This window comes from Schistocerca americana, chromosome X (genome assembly GCF_021461395.2).
Source record: "Schistocerca americana isolate TAMUIC-IGC-003095 chromosome X, iqSchAmer2.1, whole genome shotgun sequence".
In the NCBI taxonomy this organism is placed as follows: Eukaryota; Metazoa; Arthropoda; class Insecta; order Orthoptera; family Acrididae; genus Schistocerca; species Schistocerca americana.
This window is the reverse complement of record NC_060130.1, coordinates 312,858,019-312,875,454: the sequence shown is the minus strand read 5'-3', so window position 1 is coordinate 312,875,454 and position 17,436 is coordinate 312,858,019. Positions and strand designations below refer to the sequence as shown.

The window sequence follows — 17,436 nt, the reverse complement described above, 5'->3', positions numbered from 1 at the left end:
ACATGGATAGAGTAAACTAGTCTTCAGACTAAAGACAACAAGAACATACACAGATTGTCTCAGTGCTATTCAGGGCCTCTGTATGTCGTACACATTCGATCCCTTAGCGTAACGGGTCCAAAAAAGCCTCCACTTTCTTGCTCTTGAGGGAGCCGCTGTGATGTTTATGTGGGTTCCTGGTCATGCCAGTCTGACAGGAAACGAGGCTGCCGATGTTGTTGCCAAGGCTGCAGTCCTCCTACCTCAGCTTGCTGGCTCTTCCTTTCCTTTTGATGAGCTCATTGTTGCCGTCTGTCGACATGTAGTGTCACTTTGGCATCAGCACTGGTCTTGTTTTCATGGGAACAAGCTCCAGGGAATTAAACCTCTCCCAGTAGCTTGGCCAACCTTCTCTTGCCGAGAGGAGATCATTTTAGTTAGGTTGCCTATTGGGCACTGTCTTTTTAGCCATAATCATTTCTAAGGTAGTGATCCCCCACCACTGTGTTCATTACTGTCGACCTTTGATGGTTCTGTATTTCCTGACCGAATTCCCCTTGTTTAACCACATATGTTCTAGTGTATATTTGCCATCTGAGTTATCGGCCATTTTAGCGAATGGCACATGGGCTGTTGACCACGTTTTACTTTTTATCCGTTGTAGCAGTATGGCGAAGGATATTTAATTTAGTTCGGGACCTCTGCTGTCTCTACAGTGTGTTTTGTGGATGTTTCCCCAAAAGGAAGTCCTTGTTCTTAGCTCTCTTTCCTTCCGTCGATTGGGCTTAACGTATAGTCACTTTTAGCTATTTTTCTTATTAATGTTCTAGGGTTAGGACATGGGAGCTTATGACATTGGTTGTTTTTGCGCCCTAAAACAAAATAAAACAAGCATATGTAGCTAGTTCGTGTGGTGGGGCTTTTATGTACCCATCTGGACTAAGCTCCCTGGCAACGCAAGGGATTACACTTCTGATATCTGAGCTTTTGCCTCCCCATGTATGCGTAGGAGTGTTGCTTGTCATTATGGAGCATAAGAACTGCCTGGCAGTAGCCATGGAGCCAGAAGGCCCTTGCTGTGACTGTGTGGCACCCGTGGGGGAAAGCCCTTGATTGGAGTGGGTGGTATCAGGGATGCATATGAAATTTATTAAGCTCCAAAAAACTGGCTGTTCCTCTATGACCATTTCTTCAGTTGGTAATGGATCATTGAATGCTGCTTCTTATGACCCTGCAGCTTTCCTTTCCTGGCTACACCCTGGGGGCTACCTGGTTTGCACTAGGATGGATGGGGACACATTCACTTTTTTTGTGGAAAATATCGAAGAAAAGTTAGGCAAAGTGGAGGCTCTTGGTAAGATGCGGTCGTGTTCGCTGTTGATCACAACTACTTCTGGTGCCCAGTTTGCAGCCCTTTGTGATTATGCTCAGCTTGGCAATGTCCCCTGTCCCTCACTGCTCACCAGTCTTTTAACATGGTTCAAGGAGTCATTTTTTATTATTGGGACCTCATTGAGGAGGAACTCCGGGCCAATCTTGAATGACAGGACATTCATTTTGCTTGGCATGTGCAGAAAGACCGTAAGGACACTGGCACCCTAATTCTAGCTTTTAAGAGAGATCTTTCTGGAGATCGAGGTTATGTGTTATCAGTGTCGTGTGAAGCCATACATCCCACCATCCATGAGATGTTTTTGATGCTTGTGTTTTGGGCACATGCCTTCTCAATGTGTGGCAGACCCTCTGTGCTGAATGTGGACACCCACTCCACGAGGGAAGCCACTGTGTGCCGCTGTCCATGTGTGTTAATTGTCATGACCATCACTCTCCACGCTCACGAGATTGCCTGGCATATAAGAAGGAAAAGAAGATACAGGAGATTAGTCCCTCAATCGTTTATCTTACACTGAGTCTCATCAGAAATGATTGGTTTCGCTGTGTCAATGACTTCAGCATTTGCCAATGTTATGTCCTTTCCCACTCCTCCGTTTTCCTTACCCAAGTCCTATCCCCCCCTCTTCTCTCTCTCCCCCCCCCCCCCCTTTGGTTCCCACAACCTCCCCTCTGGATGCTGCTCATACTCCCCAGCTGGAGACGTGTGTCCTTTCTTCAGCATCTGCTGGTGATGGGGCGCCCTCCCATGACCTCTCGCCCCAGCATCTCGGGTCAGAGGCCTCTTACCACGACTCAGCCATGTAACACACAGTCAGTGTGCCCCAAGATTTCCCCCTCTCTTTTAGTGCCAGACCTTGCAGAAACCTGCTCTCTGTCTGTGCCCTGCCCTCCTCAACCTCTGAAAGAGAAGAAGTAGAAACATGTCACAGGACATTCAAACTCCCTCACTTTCCCCCCCCCCCCCCCTCCCCGCCCCCTTAGGTGCCCCTGGAGATGCCATCTCCCTTCTCGCAACCTGATTCTGACCTCTTATGTATGGATGTCACCACATCATCTTCGGTGACAGATGGTGACACCTGGCAGCATGATTGGCTCCAGCCCATTTGCCTCCTGTTGGGATACCCACTCCGTGCTTATTCAGTCAAACTGTAATGGATACTACCATCACCTCCTGGAGTTGCAATGCCTTAATCCCTTATTGCCTTTTACTTGGCAGTTGTCATTCTCAAAGAATCTCATTTTACTGATGCTCACTCACCGACCCTTCGTGGGCTCTGTGCTTTGTCAGAACTGGGTCAGCACTTCAAGGGCATCTGCTGGCATTTGCATGTTGGTCCATATGGGCGTTATTAGTACATGGATCCCCCTTTGTTCCACATTGGGAGCAATTGCCGTCCGGATCCACTCAGACTCTGCGGTCGTGGTTTGCGGTCTCTTATCTCCTTCCTAACAGTCCACCTACATGTGGTGCCCTAACTACTACTCCTCCTCCTCCTCCTCCTCCTCCTCCAAGTTGGTGATTTTAATGCCCACCACTCTATGTGGAGTAGTGCTTATCATTTAGTTGTGGGCTCCTCATTGACCAATTTCTTGTAGGCCACAACTTGTGCCTTCTTAATGAGGGTTCTCACACTAATTTTAGTGCTGCATGTGGCACTTTCTCTGCCATTGCTATTTCACTCTCTCCCCCTCCCCTTCTTCCTTCCTTACGCGAGTCACAATGCGATGACCTCTATGATAGTGACCATTTCTCGTTGATTCTCTCCTTCCCCTCTTGATGGCCAGGTTACTCCACTGGGCTTTTCATCATGCTGATTGGTGTCTATACATCTCCCAGGTCATGTTTACTCCTTCTTTGTCACATTGTATTGATTAAGTCATTATGTAATCTGTCCAATAAGATAATACACACTGCTAATATTGCTGTCCCCCACTCGATGGGACCTGTTTTCTGTCAGCCAGTCCCCTGGTGGAGCACAGCCATTGCCACCGCCACCTGCGATCGTCATCGTGACTTGCAACATCTTGTTCGGCGCCTGTTCACTGCCAGTCTTATTACCCTTAAATGTCTTTGCACCAAAGTCCATTACTTAATCAAACGGAGCAATTGTCCCCCCCCGGGGGGTCCACAAATCTTTTGTGGATACATGCGTAGCGAACAAGGGACCCTGAGCTAATGTGGCCCTCCTTCCTTTCCAGGCTGCATGCCTTCCTTTTCCGCATCCTTCCCCATCCCCCATCTTCGCACCCCCCCCTCCCCCCGCCCCCCTCCGCCTCCTTCCTTCCCTTTCTCCCCCTCTGGGCGTATGTTTTGTGCCTATGTCCGGAGATGGACGCTCGAAAATGTAACACATTCTTCGCTTTCTCTGCTTGCAAGTTTTCGTCTTTCCTTTGTCCTTCTCGTTTCCTTACCTCTTCTCTTTACCCTTTCTCCACTGCGGCGTTTGAGACCTCTCTTCTTTCCTTTCCCATTCTTTGTTTTTCCCTTTCTCTTTTTTCCTCCCTGTGCGTGTCTGAAGGCCGACCCACGCATTTCCATGTGTAGCCAGTGACGGGGTAACGCGTAATTCCCCGCCCCGGGTAGACAGGTAGGACACGTACATACCCCCTGGTAACGGCCAGGCCCAGGGAGGGGTGATTACCCGAGCTGATACCTTCCGAAAGTGCCGATTGGTCCCTCCGTCCGTTTTGTGAGAGGTGTGACCTGAGGTGTGAACAATCACCTAAGGCGGGAGTGCCCTCAGATAGGGTCCCCACAAGGGAGGAGCGCGCCATCGGAGACGCCGGTAATCATGAGGGATTCTTCCGCAATGGTTTCCTCATCTACCACTATGTCTGCTCACAAGCGTAAGTTCGCTGAGTCTCAGCCACAAAGTTCTTCCATCGTTGCCACAGTTCCTCGTTGTTTCTCAGTCTGACGAAGGTCATGACCTCTCCACGGTCAACCCTTTCATTATTCAGAAAGGTGTAGACGCAATTGCAGGTCCTGTAAAGTCTTGTTCCAGATTACGGAATGGCACCTTGTTGTTAGAAACAGTCATTGCCCTCCAGGCACAAAAATTGCTGCGTACTTCACTGCTCCACACCTTCCCTGTCCAGGTGGAAGCGCACCGCACTTTAAATTCCTCACGTGGAGTCGTTTATACCCGCTCCCTCGATGGATTGTCCGAGGAGGAAATTCAACACTACCTGTCTGACCAAGGCGTAACGGCTGTTCGTAGAGTCATGAAAAGGGTTGACATGAACATCGTTCCAACCCATACTGTCTTCTTGACATTTGACAGAGTCAACTCCCATCGAAAATAAAAGCGGGCTATGAGATAATTTCCGTTCGCCCCTACGTCCCAAACCCTACGCGTTGCTATCGGTGTCAGCGGTTCAATCATACCAGCCAGTCCTGTTCCAACCCGGCCAAATGTGTTACGTGTGGCAAGGATGCCCATGAGGGTGCTTGTCCACCTCCATCCCCTCGTTGCATCAACTGTATGGGTGACCACGCTGCTTCCTCTCGAGATTGCCCCATTTTTAAAGACGAAAAGCTCATTCAGGAAATCAGAGTGAAGGAAAAGGTGTCGACCTTTGCTGCTCGAAAATTATTCGCCAGTCGAAAGCCCACTGTGCGTCAGACAGGAAAATACAGCACTGTCCTTGCCTCTCCTCGGCTAACAAAGGTGGTGGCCACGGAGACTTGTGATCTCACCTTTAGTGACACAGTCGTCAGATCGGCCAGTGCAAAGATTGCCCGTTCAACATCCCCACTTTCACCTGCTCACTCTATGGGTCACCCTTCATCGGGTTCTCAGGTTCTGCTAAATCTCGATCTCAAAAGTCAGACACCCGGACTTCCAAAAAAGAGCATACTCGTGAAGATTTTTTACGTACCCCAACTTCACAACCATCGGTTCCTCCTTCATCTAAACATCATGGTTCCAAGAAGGCTAATAAGAAACCCAGTTCCTCTCCTCCGCCACGGCGTGTCCCATCTACAGCACCACCTGTCAGTAACCGCCCTCGGCCGTCTTCTGTGTCGCTGAGGCACACTGCTGGTGGCCGATCAACCGGCCGTTCGCTGGTGGCAGGAGCTGCTCCTGAACAACCTATGGATTAGGATCTTCTGCCTTCGGCTGAATACTGTTCCACGCTGTCGGTTGCAAGCTCTGAGCAGTCGTTGAGTTGACGGCAACCTTGGTCCCATTCTTCCATTTTCTGTCTACCCTATGTCCATTATCCATTGGAATATCCGCGGCATACGAGCCAATCGGGATGAATTGACGATCCTCTTACGATCCTACTCGCCTGTCATCTTCTGTCTTCAGGAAACAAAGCTGCGTCCCCACGACCACTTTGTTTTCCCCCATTTTCAGTCAGTCCGATTTGATCTCCCCTCTGTTGAAGGCACTCCAGCACATGGAGGACTCGTGATTCTTCTCCATGATACTCTCCAATATCACCAAATCCCCTTAAACACTTCCTTCCAAGCAGTCACTGTCCGTATTACCCTTTCTGGATACACCTTCTCTCTTTGTACTGTATACATTCCATTGTCCACACCAATGGCACGAGCTGATCTCCTTCATCTTCTTGGTCAGCTTCCACTCCCCTATTTGCTGGTTGGGGACTTCAATGCCCACCACCCGCTTTGGGGATCTCCACATCCTTGTCGGCGTGGCTCACTATTGCTAGACGTCTTCCACCAAGCGGATCTTGTTTGCCTCAACACTGGGGACCCTACATTTTTGTCTGCTTCCACGACAAACTTCTCTCATTTGGACCTTTCGGTCGGTACTGTTCCGCTAGCTCGGCGCTTCGAATGGTTCGCCCTTGCTGATACACACTCGAGTGACCACTTTCCATGTGTCCTTTGATTGCAGCCACAACTGCCACATATGCGCCCGAGACGCTGGAAGTTTGCCCAAGCCGATTGTACACTTTTTTCGTCTCTAGCGACATTCGATGACAGTCACTTTCCTAGTGTCGACGATGAGGTCACTCATATTACAGACATTATTCTTTCAGCTGCGGGACGTTCAATACCTCGCACCTCCGACTTGCCCTGGCGCCCCCCAGTTCCTTGGTGGAACGAGGCATGCCATGACGCAATATGTCAGCGGCGGCGTGCTCTTCGCGTTTTCAGACACCATCCTACATTGGCCAACTGTATCTGCTATAAGCAGTTCCGTGCGCAATGCCGTCGCGTCATCCGCGATAGCAAGAAGGCAAGCTGGGACTTCTTTACTAGCTCATTTAACACCTTCACTCCCTCCTCGGAAGTTTGGAGTCGGATTCGACAGTTATCTGGCGCGCCTAGTTTCTCCCCAGTCTCTGGGCTCACTGTCGCGCATGATACATTAGTGGACCCCGTCGCAATTTCTAACTCATTGGGTCAACACTTTGCTGAGATTTCGAGCTCTTCAAATTAACCGCCAGCGTTTCTCTCGAAGAAACGCTCTGCGGAAATGCAACCTCTTGCCTTCTCCTCTCAAAATCGCGAAAGCTAGAACACTGTTTTCTCCATGGGGGAACTCCAACATGCACTCTCTTCTCGCTATTCCGCCCCAGGACTGCATGGTATCCACATCCAAATGTTGCTGCATTTACCATACCATAGTCTGCGTTACCTCCTTCACCTTTATAATCGAATTTGGACCAACAGTACTTTTCCCAGACGGTGGCGGGAAGCTATCGTCCTTCCTGTTCCGAAACCTGGAAAGGACAAACATCTCCCCTCTAGCTATCGCCCCATTTCTCTCACGAGTAGTGTCTGTAAGGTTTTGGAGCGTATGGTGAATTGCCGTTTAGCTTGGTGGCTGGAGTCCCGCAGTCTTTTAACACCTGCCCAATGCGGTTTCCGGAAGCACCGTTTTGCAGTTGACCATCTTGTTGCCCTCTTCACGTATATCATGAACAATTTTCTCCAGAAACGCCAAACGGTAGCAATATTTTTTGATATGGAGAGAGCATACGATACCTGTTTTAGGACAGGCATCCTCCGCACACTGCTCTCCTGGGGGCTTTCGAGGTCGGCTGCCCCTTTTTCTTCGCGAATTTATGGCAGAGCGCACATTTAGAGTGCGGGTGAACACTACTCTCTCCCGTAATTTCTCCCAAAAAAGCGGGGTACTCCAGGGCTCTGTGCTAAGTGTTGTACTGTTTGCCATTGCCATAAATCCTATTATGGATTGTCTCCTTCCTGATGTCTTGGGCTCCCTCTTTGTGGACGATTTTGCGATCTACTACAGCTCTCAACGGACCAGCCTTCTTGAACTACGTCTTCAAGGATGTCTCGATCGCCTCCACTCTTGGAGCATCGAAACCGGCTTCCGCTTTTCTCCCAGTAAGACCGTTTGTGTTAATTTTTGGCATCGTACTGAGTTTCTTCCACCTTCCTTACATCTAGGACCTGTCAACCTTCCGTTTTCGGACATCACTAAATTTTGGGTCTTATGTTTGACAGAAAACTGTGCTGGTCCTCCCACGTTTCCTATCTTTCGGCTCGCTGTCTGCAATCCCTCAACACCCTCCGTGTCCTGAATGGTACCTCCTGGGGAGCGGACCGAGTGGTCCTCCTCCGCCTCTATCGCGCCTTAGTGCGATCAAAATTGGACTACGGAAGCATAGTTTACTCCTCTGCTGGCCGGCCTCAGTGGTCTAGCGGTTCTAGGCGGTCAGTCCGGAACCGCGTGACTGCTACGGTCGCAGGTTCGAATCCTGCCTCGGGCATCGATGTGTGTGATGTCCTTAGGTTAGTTAGGTTTAAGCAGCTCTTAAGTTCTAGGGGACTGATGACCACAGATGTTAAGTCCCATAGTGCTCAAAGCCATTTGAACCATTTTTTACTCCTCCGCTCGGCCGTCTATTCTTCGTCGTCTTGAATCTATCCACCACCGTGGATTACGTTTAGTGTCGAGCTTTTTACTCTAGCCCTTTGGAAAGCCTTTATGCTGAGACTGCTGAACCTCCGCTGTCCAATCGGCAAGCTGTCCTTCTGAGTCGTTATGCTAGCCATCTTTTTTTTTTTTGTCTTCCATGCCTGCAAATCCGGCCCATGACATTTTTTTCAACGCCTCCTTGGATGTAGGGTATTGCTTCCGTCAATTGCTCCATTCTCTTTCCTTCCGCTTTCCTAAAACTTTCTTGACAACTTGGGGTACAGCACCGCCTTGGCTCCATCCCCGGACCTGCCTGCTCATGACCTTTGTCAGTTTCCCAAGGATGGTACCCCTTCACTTGTTTATCGTCGGGCATTTGCTGCCCTATGCGCACAAATGAAGGATGCCACATTTATTTACACTGATGGCTCAAAAACATCGTTAGGTGTTGGGAGTGCCTATATTGTTGGCGATACCCCAAATCGATTTCGGCTTCCCGACCAGTGTTTGGTTTATACTGCGGAGCTTTACACTGTTCTCCAGGCTGTCCAAGACATCCGTCGCCATCAGCGGATACAGTATGTTATCTGTTCAGATTCTCTCAGCTCTCTCCTCAGTCTCCAAGCTCTGTACCCTGTCCACCCTCTGGTCCACCGGATTCAGGACTGCCTCCACTTGGGGGGCGTCTCTGTGGCATTCCTCTGGATCCCAGGACACGTTGGTATCTGTGGAAATGAGGCGGCCAATATAGCAGCCAAGGCAGCAGTCTCTCTTCTTCGGCCAGCTATTCGCATGATTCCTTTCGCCGATCTACGGAGTGTTTTATGTCGTCGTGTTGCTTTCTTATGGCACGCAGACTCGTCCCAATAATAAATTGCGGGACGTGAAAGCTCTTCCCTGTGCTTGGACCTCTTTCTCCCGAACGCGTCGGCGGGAGGAGGTAATTTTAACGAGACTCTGGATAGGGCACTGTCTTTTTAGCCATCAACATCTTTTAAGTGGCGATCCTCCCTCACTCTGTCCCCACTGCTCTCAGCTGTGGACGGTAAGACACCTTTTACTTGAGTGCCCTTATTTTACTCCGTTACGTGCCCGTCTACAGCTGTTGCCTGATATATCTTCCATTTTAGCAGATGACACGCGCTCAGCAGATCGTGTTCTCGAGTTTATTAGTGCCAGTGAGATGACGTCAGTCATTTGAAGCTCTTTTTGGGGACAACCAACACCATTCTATAGTGGTTTTTTAAAGCTTTTTAGTTTTTCCAATTTTTTGAGTTTTGTTCCCATTGCTGTTCGTTTCCAGTTTCGTTGTCTCCCCCCCACCCCCACCCCCACCCCCACCCCCCCCCACCCCCCCCGAAGTCACAGACCAAGTGCTAATGACCGTAGCAGCTTTGCGCCCTAAAACCATAACAAAAACAAAAAAGGAGCAATTGTGTGTGTGTTTGGGATTGCTTTCTCTTCTGTAGGTTCTTCTGTCCACTCGTCATGGGTGTAGGCTACACTCTGCACCCTCCCAGGTTGTCAGCAGCAATCTTCCATTCTGGGCCTTCTCCTTCCAGGTGGCCTTTGTACAGATCCATCAGTTCTCAAGGTACACCTCACAACCCATTTTGTGATGGTATGGTGTTGCCTTGTTCCTCCTCTGGAAACAGCAGTCTGAAGCTTCCTGCCTATGTATTACTCCTTGTCAGGCAGAAACCTACAATGAACCTTTCACTGAATGGGGGCTTCTTCAGGCCGTTTCTTCTTCTCACAATTCAGCCTCAGGCTCTTATTCTGTCCATAATCAATTGCTTCAACACCTCATGCCTCCACAATGCCAATATTCTTGTGTTTAACCATATTTGTCTTTAAGGCATTTTCCCTTCTCAATGGAAAAACAGTATTGTGGGTCCTGTATGTAAGCCCAGTGAGACTCTGTCATCCCTTGATAGTTACAGGCCAATCAGCCTGATCAGTGTCCCCTGCAAGTTGGATCCTTGAACCTCTAGATATTTTATGTCCTTACCTGTGCACCACCCTCTTGTCGCAGTTTTCTTTGCTCTTTGTAAGGCCTACAGCACAGCTTGGTGCCATCACGTCGTCCTTACACTCCATGAGTGGTGCCTTTGAGGCCGCACCCTCCCAATTTTTATTTGCCAGCTCTTATCCCAACAGCTGTTCAGAGTTCAGGTTGGCACCATTCTCGAATCTCTGTGGAACCAGGAGAATGGTGTTCCACAGGGCTCCGTGTTAGTGTACTTCTTTCCTCATCCCTATTAATGGACTTATGGCCTCTGATGGACCGTTTGTCATCCTATTCTGTATGTGGCTGATTTCTGTATTTGGGGTAGCTCCCACTCGGTGGCCTTTGAGGAACGACAACTCCAGGGGTCCATCCGGCACACTTCAACATGGACACACTTGCATGGTTTTCAATTCTCTCAAGGGTGGTGCATTTCTGTCACCATACTATGGCCCAGCCTGATCTGGAGCTCTGCCTTGACACCCAACAGTTCTGTTTCTTGGGCCTTTTTAACAACAAGCTTGCTTGGTTGCTCCATGACCGTCATCTAAATATTGGCTGTTTTCGTAAACTCAATGCCCTTCACTTCCTTGCCCACACATCTTTGGGCACAGATCATTCAACCTTCTCCACCTTTATCAGGCATTAGTTCTGTCAGCTGGAAAGTGGTTCTCAAGTTTATGGATAAGCTGCCCCTTCCACACTGCTCCTCTTAGACCCAATTCACCAGCACGGTATCCATTTAGCCACCATTGCCTTTCACACTAGCCCTATTGGTAAGTCTTCTGGTTAATGCTTGCATCTCTCCCCTTTTGATTTGGCAGTATGAGCTCCTGGTTTCGTACACCATCACTATTTGCTCTTCTCCTGCTCACCCCTTCTATTCTATTCTTTTTGCTGCTTTGGGCTGTTGCCTGCCCTCACTACCTGTCCTTGGGTGTGTTTACTGGTTGGGCTGTGCCTCGCTTCTTTCTGCCATGATTTCCATCTCTCCTCCTTGGCCTCTCCTCTATGTTCTCTCCACCACCCAACCCCCCACCCCAGATTAGTTCCTTGGCCCCGGATTCGGATGGATGTCTTCCGGGGTCCAAAAGTCTCCATCACCCCAATTGTGTTGTTTGTTCTGAATGCCCCTATGGGAATGTCAGGGTGCCATTGTTTCTTAAACCAGTGGCTCTAAATCTGCTGATCACGTGGGATGTGGCTTCACGTCTTCTGTTGGCACAGAACACCATCTCTTTCTTGCCACGTGTGGTGTGTTTACTGCAGAATTGATAGCCATCTGTTGGGCCCCTCTGCTTTATTAAATGATGTTCACCCGAGTTTTATTATGTATGGACTCAATGAGTGGCCTTCAGGCTATAACTTGGTGTTTTTCCTGCCACCTCTTGGTATCTGCGATTCACAACATTGTCGATCTTGGCGATGCTGTTTGTTTGGTTGATTTCCTTTTGGTTCCTGGCCACATAGGTGTCTTGGGTAATGAACTGGCTGATCATCTGGCTGGGGGTAGTAGGCACCTACCCCACCATGCCCCATTATACCACCAGAGGTGGATTTGCAGCAGTATGGTAAATCCCTTTTTGCTCAGTTGCGGGCCAACTCTTGGGAGGCTAACCCCACCCCCTGTCCAATAAACTTCATGCAATCAAGGAGACTCCCACCACATGACATTTTTCACTCAGTAGGAATCTACCATCCTCTGCTCCACCCCACTTTCCTGTTGTTTCCTTGTCCTGTTGCCCCAATGGTCCTTTTACCTGTTTGTTTACTTGTTTTCATTTTTCCTGGTCTGGAATGTGCTGTTTGTGGTTTTCTCCCTTGGTTTCTGCCACTGTAGGTCATGGGACCTCATTATTAATACAAAGTTCATATTTTTTGCCATTGATTTGCGTGCTTAAGTCTTTGAACAGTGTACACAAGTGACATTAGTAATAAAATGTCGGTAACTCTTGCATGGAAAATTTTTTTGAGACTTTTTCAACTGAATATCTCCAGTCATAGCTAATGTAGGTTATCATTATTTTTCACAAACTGTAAATTTATAGAATGTCCACAACTCGCAGTATGGAGGTGGCGCAAAAGAACAAGGAAATTTATCATTTGTCCGCCTCTGTACCTTTGCGATCAGCAAGGCATACTGCTAACTGAAAGGGCTTGGGTTCAATTCATGGCCAGGTCAGAGATTTTTCTCAAGTCCTGGAGTGGGTGTTGTGTTGTCTTTATGTTTGTATCATCATAAATGAGAAGAGTATTGTCTCCAATACGCTGTCATATCATCTTTCTATTATTGAGATGGCTACATGGGCATGAACCGAAAGCCAATAAATTCAAATACTAATAAAAAAAGTTGCCATCATATCCTGCCATGTCTCAATGGCCAATGGATTCAGATGCTGCACAGGTTGCCGATTCGAACTTGTTTAGCATGGTAGTATGGGTACAGTAGACAGTTTCTTTGTGTGCCCCACAAAAAGTAGTCACAAGGAGTGAGGACACTCCATCTCTGCACCAGTAAATTTGCAGTTGTCCAATGCAGTGACTCTGTTTCCAAAGTATTCATCAAGAAAGCAAAGCACCCATTCAGTGGTTTGTGGTGTGGCCCCATCTCGCATGGATTGCCCAGTGCTTGGTCAGTACTCCCAAAACTAGCTGTGTAGAGACTAATTGTTCCAGAATTGCAACGTAACCTTCACTAGTGATCGTTTCTTGCATGAAAAAGGGGCGACTAATGCCCCTGCTGCATACTGCAGCCCAAGCAATAACTTAGGGAGAATACAGTGGTTTTGCTTCATGCAAATTGAAATTTTTGAAACACCAAAATAACAAGTTTTCCTTATTCATGACTTTCATTCAGGTGGAAGTGCACTTCATCTGTGAACCAGATGCAGCAAACATCAAATCCTTCTTCATTATCAATTATTGTGAAAATCTGGTTTGCAAAGTCTGTCACACAGCTCATATACGTATGTCCTGCTGGCTTTGGATTTTGAATGCAAACATGTTTGGGCTCTGTCTCAGTATTTTCTGCATACTTGAATGCTTCAGACCACTCTCTGCTACAATTCTTTGGATGGTTTTCCTTGGATTTTGCTTAGTAATACTAGAAACCTTTGTGATGTTTTCAGGAATAACCACAGCTTGCCTGAGCCAATCATTCCCCACTAGACCATCAACCTTGCTGCCTGTCAATTGGAATTTGGAGAAGAACTTGTGAATGCTTTTCCCATCAGGTCCTTTCCAAACATTAACTCATGTTACAAAACTGCACCTCGTGCAGGTTACTCTGAGGTTACTAATAATATTGTCTACCAGGTAATAAATATATAACATGAAAAGCAAGGGTCCCAACACTTTTCCTTGCATACACCTAAGTTACTTCTACATCCAAAATAACAGGCTGTGTTCTTCTTGCTGAGAAATCCTCAATTAAGTCTCATTTTTTTTTCTGATGTCGCATATAATCATATTTTTTGTTAATAAATGTTAGTGTGGTATCGATTTCACAAGAAACCCGTTTCTTTTTAGATGTCCTGGTCCTGGAGGTGGAAGGATCTGCTCACAGTGGAGGCAGCTCCTGTCAGTAAACTTTACCAAATTGTGGGTACAGCTCCAACAGGTATCCTCATGAAACCAACTTGAGAAATTGATAGGAAGAAACAGAAAACTGATTCCAGACATCCCTTATTTGACCACAAGCATCGGCGACCAGGACCCAGAATTGCGAAAGCGCTTCATGCAGATAACTACAGCAATGCCTTCATTTCTTGGTGCTCGCCTAGTGGAACTTTTGACAAGATCTTTCGCCCAAAGCACACGAAACAAATGTCAAAGGAGAACCAGTGGCTGGTTCAGACCTACCTTATGTGATAAGAAAAAATGCTAAAGAGATTGATAACTGGGGTTTCACAATGCAAAGTCAACTTCACAAAATAGTGTGTCAGCAGTGATGATGAAATTTGCCATTGTGGTGTAGGACTGTGTTCCAACTTGTGGTACTCCAATGCCAGAAGAACGCATTGTTCAAATGAGTACATGATTTCTGGTCCTTCCGTCAGTATGCTAACTTATTTCTGGTGCCACCAGTTAGCAGCTTTTCGAAGTATTTCAAAACTTCTGCTCTTGTCTGTCGATCTTAGTTTTCAAGAAATCAGCGACTCTTCTGCTGAACACAGAAAGGAATTTTCTGGGAGTGTTTTCAATAGCAGGAGATGTTTTGATGGACTATAAGCACCTAACTAGCAGTGATTAGATGGAACAAGCATGTCTTTCATCAAGCAAAGTAGCAGATAATCTGGAATGGCAATCTGGAGGGAAGGAGAAGGAGAAGTAAGAGGTCAGTACTTGAGGACTGTGGCGCCTATGAAATCAGGTATGTATTTTTTTTTATGTTGCTAAAGAGAGCACAATGATATGACATCATGCAGTCATTCCATTCATATCCCTAGAAATTGTTACACCCAGATATTTGTATGAGTCAACTTATTCCAGTTCTAAATCTTTGATATTGTAGTCTTATTCCTGCATTTTGTGAATGAATGTACAGTTTTACTATTCTGAACATTTAAAAGTAGTTGAGTCATTGGACCACTTTGAAATCTTATCTAGAACTGACTGGACATTTGTGCAGCTTTCTTCAGACGGTACTTCATCAGAGGTAACAGCATCATGTGCAAAAACTCTGAGGTTACTAATAATATTGTGTGCCAGGTAATAAATATATAGCATGAAAAGCAAGGGTCCCAACACTTTTCCTTGCATACACCTAAGTTACTTCTACATCCAGAATAACAGACTGTGTTCTTCTTGCTGAGAAATCTGCAATTCAGTCTTGGTTTTTTTTCTGATATCACATATAATCATATTTTTGTTAAGAAATGTTGGTGTAGTATCAATTTTACAAGAAACCTGTTTCTTTCTAGATATCCTGATCCTGGAAGTGGAAGGATCTGCTCACAGTGGAGGCAGCTCCTGTCAGTAAACTTTACGGAACTGTGGGTACAGCTCCAACATGTATCCTCGTGAAACCAACTTGAGAAATTGATAGGAAGAAACAGAAAACTGATTCCAGACATCCCTTATTTGACCACGAGCATCGGCGACCAGGACCCAGAATTGTGAAAGCGCTTCATGCAGATAACTACAGCAATGCCTTCATTTCTTGGTGCTCGCCTAGTGGAACTTTGACAAGATCTTTTGCCCAAAGCACACGAAACAAATGTCAGAGGAGAACCAGTGGCATGTTCAGACCTACCTTATGTGATAAGAAAAAATGCCAAACAGATTGATCACTGGGGTTTCACAATGCAAAGTCAACTTCACAAAATAGTGCTTCAGCAGTGATCATGAAATTTGCCATTGTGGTGGCCTGCAGGAGCATCATCTATTAGTCTGTTAACAGGAACCTACTGTGCACACTACTAAGAGTGATCTTGCTGCAGCTAAGGAAGCAGCCAAAATTGTCAAATAGTGGGCTCTCCACAGAATTTGAAGAGAATTAGCTTGCTGTTTTTTTAAATCTTCCTGTCTGTATTTTATCAATTCTTGTTGTACATATTTTTCTCTGTATTTTTACTGTTATTAATTTCTATCTGTATGTTACTGAATTTCCTCTGTAACTGATTTTTTATATGTACAGGGTGTTTCAAAAATGACCAGTATATTTGAAACGGCAATAAAAACTAAACGAGCAGCGATAGAAATACACCGTTTGTTGCAATATGCTTGGGACAACAGTACATTTTCAGGCGGACAAACTTTCGAAATTACAGTAGTTACAATTTTCAACAACAGATGGCGCTGCAAGTGATGTGAAAGATATAGAAGACAACGCAGTCTGTGGGTGCGCCATTCTGTACGTCGTCTTTCTGCTGTAAGCGTGTGCTGTTCACAACATGCAAGTGTGCTGTAGACAACATGGTTTATTCCTTAGAACAGAGGATTTTTCTGGTGTTGGAATTCCACCGCCTAGAACACAGTGTTGTTGCAACAAGACGAAGTTTTCGACGGAGGTTTAATGTAACCAAAGGACCGAAAAGCGATACAATAAAGGATCTGTTTGAAAAATTTCAACGGACTGGGAACGTGATGGATGAACGTGCTGGAAAGGTAGGGCGACCGCGTACGGCAACCACAGAGGGCAACGCGCAGCTAGTGCAGCAGGTGATCCAACAGCGGCCTCGGGTTTCCGTTCGCCGTGTTGCAGCTGCGGTCCAAATGACGCCAACGTCCACGTATCGTCTCATGCACTAGAGTTTACACCTTTATCCATACAAAATTCAAACGTGGCAACCCCTCAGCGCCGCTACCATTGCTGCACGAGAGACATTCGCTAACGATATAGTGCACAGGATTGATGACGGCGATATGCATGTGGGCAGCATTTGGTTTACTGACGAAGCTTATTTTTACCAGGACGGCTTCGTCAATAAACAGAACTGGCGCATATGGGGAACCAAAAAGCCCCATGTTGCAGTCCCATCGTCCCTGCACCCTCAAAAAGTACTGGTCTGGGCCGCCATTTCTTCCAAAGGAATCATTGGCCCATTTTTCAGATCCGAAACGATTACTGCATCACGCTATCTGGACATTCTTCGTGAATTTGTGGCGGTACAAACTGCCTTAGACGACATTGCGAACACCTCGTGGTTTATGCAAGATGGTGCCCGGCCACATCGCACGGCCGACATCTTTAATTTATTGAATGAATATTTCGATGATCGTGTGATTGCTTTGGGCTATCCGAAACATACAGGAGGCGGCGTGGATTGGCCTCCCTATTCGCCAGACATGAACCCCTGTGACTTCTTTCTGTGGGGACACTTGAAAGACCAGGTGTACCGCCAGAATCCAGAAACAATTGAACAGCTCAAGCAGTACATCTCATCTGCATGTGAAGCCATTCCGCCAGACACGTTGTCAAAGGTTTCGGGTAATTTCATTCAGAGACTACGCCATATTATTGCTACGCATGGTGGATATGTGGAAAATATCGTACTATAGAGTTTCCCAGACCGCAGTGCCATCTGTTGTTGAAAATTGTAACCACTGTAATTTTGAAAGTTTGTCTGCCTGAAAATGTACTGTTGTCCCAAGCATATTGCAACAAACAGTGTATTTCTATCGCTGCTCGTTTAGTTTTTATTGCCGTTTCAAATATACCGGTCATTTTTGAAACACCCTGTA

At 46.8% G+C, this 17,436-nt stretch overlaps 1 long non-coding RNA gene across 1 annotated transcript in view; it reads left to right on the top strand.

The window, feature by feature from the left end:
• LOC124555590 overlaps nucleotides 1-15,995 on the top strand; it is a 42,542-nt gene extending 26,547 nt beyond the window's left edge. Inside the window, exons 2-3 of the long non-coding RNA XR_006968567.1 lie at nucleotides 13,780-14,623; nucleotides 15,174-15,995. This is a non-coding gene — a long non-coding RNA (uncharacterized LOC124555590). The remainder of the gene's footprint in view (nucleotides 1-13,779; nucleotides 14,624-15,173) is intronic.
• The last annotated feature ends 1,441 nt before the right edge of the window (nucleotides 15,996-17,436 follow it).